The following is a 7,037-nucleotide window of genomic DNA, read 5'->3' on the forward strand; positions in this document are numbered from 1 at the left end:
AGAGAGAGAGAGAGAGAGAGAGAGAAAGAGAGAGAGAGAGAGAGAGAGACAGAGAAAAGCTAGAGAAAGAAGAAAAACCAACTGGACTGGAGATGTAACTCTGTTAGTAGAGAGTACTTACATAGCTTGCACGATGCCCTGGGTTTAACCCCACTAACACATAAACCATCTATGGTGTCACATGCCTGTAATACTAGTGCTCAGGAGATAGAGGTGAGAGGCCAGAAGTTCAAAGTCATCCTCATACAGAGGCCAGCCTAGGCTAATAACGCTTTGCCTTAAAAACATGCATAAAAATTTTAATGCATTACTTTTCAGCTGAGATGGGATTTCTCCATTCACCACATCTGAAATCTCTGAGGCCCTCACTCAAGATTAAGTTAGAGCTGAAGATGGAGCCAATATTTTACACCCTGGTAGGCTCATTAGTCAACACCTTCCTTGGTTGCACCCTGCCACCATAGCTTGGGCTCAGACCAGCCTTTGGGCTCTTCTTGGCTCCTAATATTTAATTATCTAAGTCACTCCAGTTTTCACTAGGTTTCAAAAGGCACAGGAAATGGTTTCCTTGCAGCATCGTTGACTAGCAGCCAAAAATACAGGTGCAGGTGAGCAGGCAAACAATAGATATAAAACACCTCCACTGAGCTCAGATCCGCCCTGGTAAAAATTGTACACTGCTTGTTTTTATCTTGAGACAGGGACTTGGTATAAAGTTCAGGCTGCCTTCATACTCACGATCCCCACCTCTTCTATCTTCCCAGGGCTGGGATTACTGGTATTTGTCACCGAGCCCAGCATCGCCCGCCCCGCCTTTTTACAACAGCAGCTCTTTTAAAACCTGAAGCCTCCTACAGGGCAGGCAGTTATAGAAAGATCAAATCAAACTCAAAAAATAAATAAATAAATAAAACCTGAAGCCTCTGAGCTAAAGGCAATGAGTCTCCTTCCTAGAGAAAATCACAGGAAGCTAAGATTCTGCTTCCCCCGGGTTAAAAAAACCTCTGCATTAAGCTGAGAAGCTCCCTTGCTTCCCAGTGTGTGTGGCAAGCCATTCTGGGTACAGTTACTGAATCAAGATAAGATAGATTTGCTCAGAGACACCCTCAGGGCCTGCAAGGCTGTTTTCTTCCCGCTGGTTCCTTGGATCTGGAAACCGCTTCTGATTAGACTTTCTGCAGAGCATCTGTAGTTTCCAGGGGGTGGGCCTGGCCAGGAGGCACAGACCTTGGTGACGGTTGTACAGAAGCGAGCCAAAGGAGGTGTCTTGCTTCGTCTTTTGTGATTATCCTTTTTCAATTTTCCTCTCCCCCTCCACCCCAGAAGACGAACGGTATACATAGTTTGTAAGCACACACAAGTTCACAGAATAGACCACTGGCTACCACTCAAGAGACAGAAGTTTTCACACAACACACACAAGAAAGGATAGACCCTGTGTCTACCAGGAGAAAGCAGACCGGTCGTCTCACCCTCTTCCAGAGACACAAGTTGCTGGTGCTTTCGTTGACCTCTTTGCCTTTTAACGACAGCCTGTCATTATACTTCCCGTTCCTTGGGATGAAACTGTAGAAAGTAGGCCAGGACCCCCATCCCCTAGATACGGCTCCAAGCTCTGTTTAATGGCCAAGCAGGAGTCCCAGGAATCATATTCTAAGATCTGGTCTGGCCTTCTAAATTTCCTGTTCACACCGTCACCATTACACAATAACTCAACAAAGGCCCTATTCCAGGCAGGCCTCCAAACGGGGTATGTAGCCAAGGATGGCCTTAAATGTCTCATCCTGTTGCCTCCACATCCCAAGCTCTGGATCACAAGTGTGCACCACACGCCTGACTTATGCAGAGCTGGCTTCAAGCATGCTAGAGAGCCCTCTGCCCATGGAACTGTAGTCCGAGCCCTGAGATTTGTTTTGTTTTACCTTGCTTTTGTTTTTGTTATGTGACAGAGTCTCGATTCATATCCCTGGTTGACCTGGAACTTGCTCTGTAGACCAGGTTGGCCTCAAATTCACAAAGATTCACCTGCCTCTCCCTCCCCTGTGGTAGGATTAAAGGCCTGTGCTATCACACCCAGTAGTTTTTGCTTGTTTGTTTTTTAAGGAGCTGTCAGTGAGGTCACTGTTTAATTAAAAAACAAAACAAAACAACAACAAAAAGCCTGTGAATCTCACTAATGGCTGTGGGACCCCAACTCCTCAACATGAAATCTGGGTCGGCTCACTGGAACTGTTTCAGCCTTCCTCTGTCTTTTCCTGTACTCTGTCCAGATCCACTGACAGCCTGACCACTGTAAGGACGGTAGCATGAAACCCTTCTGGGCTTGTGTGTTCTTCTGACACTGCATATCTCAATTCCAATTGCTGTGGTACATAAAAGATCTTCAATAAGTATTTGTTACTCAACGGAAGGAAGAAATGTCATGGTGGAGAAGGGGGGTCGGGTGGGGGCAGTGTGAGAATTAAACCTTGTGAGATTGCATGCCAAAACTCAGAGCATAATGGACCCGGCACCGAGAAAATACTCAAGACAGTCAGGGTTTCCTTTGGAGGCTACAATGAAGACGAGGATTGAGTTTCTCTGCCAACACATAATTCACCCACAGTACACTGTAATGTTGCCAGGCGCGGGGAATTTCACACACTCTCAGGAAATAGAGGAGGGGTAGGTTTAAATGCGAATTCACCTTATATCCAACCAGTTAAAAACCGAGTAAGCGCTGTAATGCATGCCTTTTAAAGCTAATGTTTGACCTGCACGTAATTGGTGGTTGTTAATTTCATAGGTGTGGAGCAACCACTGAAACTGCAGCAGCCTGCAATCCCAAGAGCCCCGGAAAGGCTTGTGGGAAGTTAGGGAGCTCTCTCCGAATCTCCATCTTTTTCCTGCCCTGCCCACTGCTCTCACCTCAGCTGCCGGCCTCCTTCTTCAAGCCTCTGGCTCTGGGGTTGCCATCGCTGCGCTAGGGCAGTTTTCTTTGCTTCCTTCCAGCCCCCACCTCACTGCTCCCAGCAGTCCAATCACCATCTATAAATCTTGTCGCTGGCATCCGGGGTCTCTTAGGCAACAATGTGTGGTCTCTTGATTGGCCAGGGCATCCAAGGAGGGCTGGCTCCAAAATTGGGCACGGAGATGAGAGAGAGAGAGAGAGAGAGAGAGAGAGAGAGAGAGAGAGAGAGAGAGAGAGAAAGTGTGGCTGGCTGTAGGGTGAGTGGGAGGAGCTGTCATGTCTTGATAGAATGCTAGCAGGAAAATGTATCCAAAACAGCCCTTCTCTACGGAGCATGCCCAGTTATGTTACTCTGGTCAGTCCGTAATGCAAACCTCGTCGTGACAGGTTTTAAGACTGCCCAGAAGGTGGAAGAGGATTGGAAGAAATAAGAATTTGCAACGGGTTGGATGGCAGAAAAGCACCTGCAGAGGAAAAGGGAGTCGTGGAGGAACTGCCCCAAGCTGTGTGACAGATACACCAGGGAACCAGCAGATGGCATGCCGTTGTAAGAATAACTCTGAATTTCGGTTTTTAAAATCCAGTCACATTTAATTAGTTAAATGCACTGAGCACCCACCTTGTAGTGAGAACCAGAGAATGCAAGGATTAAAAAAAAAAGAAATATGAAGCTGGGTGTGGTGGCTCAGGCCTGCAATCCTAGCACTCAGAAGATAGAGAGGCAAAAGGATCGGGGGTCCTAGGACAGCTTTGGCTACATAGGGAGTTCGAGACCAGCCTGAGTGCCAAACCCCTGTCTAAAACACAGGAGAAATCTAATGAGAGAAACTGAGCAGGGAAATGTGCAAATGACGAACGTAAAACTCAGGGATCTTGTAGCTGTGATTGTAAGTTCTGGAGAATTCCAGGAAGTTCAAAATTCCATGCCTGCAGCCACAGTGCAAGGCAATTTTGATGAGCATCGGCTAACCAAAAATGAACCCCAGAACCAAAAACAAAAATAACAATTTTCCACACTGCCTTTCTTGCTAAAACAATGGACTCTCCTACAACTTAAGCAGTCCTGCAAACCCTACATGCTTCATCATTTTTGTTTCTAATAGTGTAGTTTTACATTTACGTTTATTTATTTGTGTGTGTCGTTGTCCTGTGGGCATGTGTGTGCCATGTGTGGGGGTCAGGGAACAACTTTCGGGAATCTATTCTGCCCATCATGTAGGTCCAGGGCTCAGACTTGGCGGCAAATGCCTTTACTCTCTCAGCCATCATGGCACCCTATGGTCCATAACTTTTAAGCGGTCAGCATTTGCGTGTCTCCAATTTAAATGGAAAGAGGAAAGTGGGCCTCACGGAGGTCCGTGCTTTGCCTAAGTTAACAATGGATCAGTAAGTGGCCAAACTGAAATTAGAACCTCGGTTGTCTGGATTCCAAGCTAGTGGTTTTTTTCCAAATGACCAGCTTGTATGTAAATGAATAAACAAAGCCTTTGGGGATGTGAGGGGGTGGCCTGGGGGAGGCAGGTAGAGATGTCATACTAAATTACCATGCATTACCAGTTAACATTTATGACTTCAAAAACGGGTTCATCCAGCAAAGGACCAGTTTTAACAATGCCTAGGTGGCTGAGTCTCTCTGTGAAGTTCCCGCTTGTTAAAAGCTTTCTATTAGTGGTTACGACATGGAAGGAAGAGGGAGATGAGACAGACAGCATCTCGAGTTATCCCTGTGGGATCTGAATGTTTGTATTCCTGATAGACGATCCCTTTCTCTGCTCTCAACAGTGCCTTCTGGGTCCCCTGTTCTACAATTTCTCCATCTTGACTGCTCCCCCAAAGGGGAATGAGTCACCCCATGCCCACTGTGTTCCTTGTGAGTCACCCCATTCCCACTGTGTTCCAAGGGAGCATGCATACATAGCCCAGTGTCTGTGATATATTGACGCTACTTTTGTGTGGAACATATCAGACACAAAAGCTTAGAGACTTTCATAATACCTGTATCTCCAAAAGACATTTCAAAATGTTACTGTTGGCTCTCTGTGTGTGTGTATGAGTGTGTATGTTTACCAGACACGTAGTAGCTCTTTCTGCATACAGATCCCATTGTCTTCCCTATGTCTAGAAAGCCATTCGTCACCTTGCTACGGAATGAGTGTGCAGCCATCTTGTTCCTTTTTGATATTTTCATGTGTTCACTCTTATAAGCAATGTATTCTTGCCGCTTTTTAAAAGACACACTGCCACTTACATGTATTGTAGTCTCATTCTCTGCTAAGTATTGCATTTAAGGGACTCAGTCAAGTTGATACATTTGCAATTGTGTCTGCGTCATGCCCACCTCCCAGTGTGAGCAGTAGTGTGGCCTGTGTCTGCTTCTACAGGATGATGTGTCCATTGACTAGGAAAGCTCCTGGAAGCACATTTCCGGTGCTTTAGCTATGGGGCTGGGCAATACATAAAGCTGGCACAAGGTTTCCCCCATACGCTACCTGCTTCTTTACTCACGCTCATCGAGTGACACCCCACGACACCCCGACTTGCCTGGAATGGCCCTAAGAGTCAGTGTTACTGTCCTGAAATGTGACTGCATAAGTGTCAATAAGGAATAAGGAAACTGTTGCTTCTGGTTTCATTTATCATGCTGGTTCATCAAGGCCACCTCCTGATGTGAGACTATGTCGGAGCACAAGACTTCAGTATTCACTATGTCATTTAAGAATCTTTTAAAAATTATTATATATGTCTCTCTGTCTCTCTTTGTGTGTGTGTGTGTACCTATAGGCTGGAGGTCAACCACAGGTATGTTCATCGGTTGCTCTTCACCTTGTTTTTTGAGACAAATCTCTCACTGGACTGGGGATTCACTGAATAGGCTAGACCGAGTGACCAGCTAGACCCAGGATTCAGGATTCTCTCTGTCTCTGCTTCCCCAGCACTGCGATCACAAGTGCCTGCTATCAGGATTCGATTTTGGGAGGTTGGGGTGTGTGTGTGGCTCAGGTCCTTCTGTTTGTACAGCAAGCGCTTTACCAACAGAACTATCCCTCTAGCCCATATGTTACCATTGTTACCATCGTAACCGTTTGTGAGCATACAGGTCAGTAGGGCTAAGCACACTCCCTTGCAACAGGACCAGTGTTGCTGACAGTCCTGTGAGCTACCAAGAGAACAATGATGCCATGAACTCTAAGTTGAAGATGGACAAAAAGAAAGAAAGGCAAAGAGAAAACAAACGCGATTGATTAGACCCAGACACTTTCATTAAAACGCTGTGTGGCTTTAAAATAAGATATCCGACCCCTCTGAGCGTTCTTCTCCCCTGGAGGGGGGGGGGAATGTATTTAGATGACCTTTAAAGAATCTTTCCGCTCTCAAGTCGTGCATGTAGCAAACGAAGAGGGAAGCCTTTTCTAAAGGGAAGATGAGGCATGCCGCCAGTAAGCATAAGCTCCATCTGTTTATAAGGTCTTGTTGGAGAGGACGCACAACGTGCACCTGCTTCGCGGGTCAGTGTGCAGCGTTGCAACAGGCCGGGTGTCCCTTGCTACTTGTACACGGTCCTACCCTCCGCCACGGGTGATCGCTCCCAGACGGATCCCCGAGATCCCGAAATTGACACACTGGTTTTCAGAGCAGGTGTTGGAGGACCCGCACCGAGAGCTTGGCTAGGGAGGGCCTTGCAAGGAGGAGCCGGCACATTTCAGATGAACGCCTCCAGCGCTGGGAACCACTAAGCCGACGCGCGGCAGCTCAAGGCGTCACCATCACCAAGGACGCCAAGCAGAGAACAACGAAGCGCGGGTCAACCCCGCACAGCCAGGCTCCGGCTGGGAGACTTAGTGCAGCGCGCATGCGCGGCACGTGCGCGCGCACCTCCTTCCCCGGGGCCGCGCGCCCCGACGCTCGCCAAGGCTCGGCGCGCCGGCGGTCCTCAGCCGCTCGGGGGACCTGAGGGACGCGCGGCCGCCTGCGGGGCCAGAGGTGCAGCCGGGGAGAAGCCGGAGGCCGCCGGGGAGGTGAGTCCCGCGGCCGACGCTTCCTCCGCAGCCGGGAGGACGGGAGGGGAGCGGAGCGTGCGGAGAGCGTT

The 7,037-nt window shown here is 48.1% G+C and overlaps 2 protein-coding genes across 6 annotated transcripts in view; one reads left to right on the top strand and one right to left on the bottom strand.

Moving 5' to 3' along the window:
• The window catches only part of Fbxo16 (F-box protein 16), a 52,962-nt gene extending 49,819 nt beyond the window's left edge, over nucleotides 1-3,143 (bottom strand). For 2 of the 4 annotated variants that reach the window (XM_026783261.1, XM_026783262.1), the window contains exon 1: nucleotides 2,908-3,142. The gene's annotated coding sequence lies outside the window, so the exon portion shown is untranslated. Of the gene's footprint in view, nucleotides 1-2,907 lie in introns of all 4 variants that reach the window. The other 2 variants (XM_005355512.3, XM_026783264.1) reach the window with 2 other exon arrangements.
• A 3,697-nt stretch (nucleotides 3,144-6,840) lies between these two features.
• Fzd3 (frizzled class receptor 3) overlaps nucleotides 6,841-7,037 on the top strand; it is a 65,382-nt gene continuing 65,185 nt past the window's right edge. For both annotated transcript variants that reach the window (XM_013349270.2, XM_013349269.2), the window contains exon 1: nucleotides 6,841-6,966. The gene's annotated coding sequence lies outside the window, so the exon portion shown is untranslated. The remainder of the gene's footprint in view (nucleotides 6,967-7,037) is intronic.

Source organism: Microtus ochrogaster, chromosome 17 (genome assembly GCF_000317375.1).
Source record: "Microtus ochrogaster isolate Prairie Vole_2 chromosome 17, MicOch1.0, whole genome shotgun sequence".
Lineage (NCBI taxonomy): Eukaryota > Metazoa > Chordata > Mammalia > Rodentia > Cricetidae > Microtus > Microtus ochrogaster.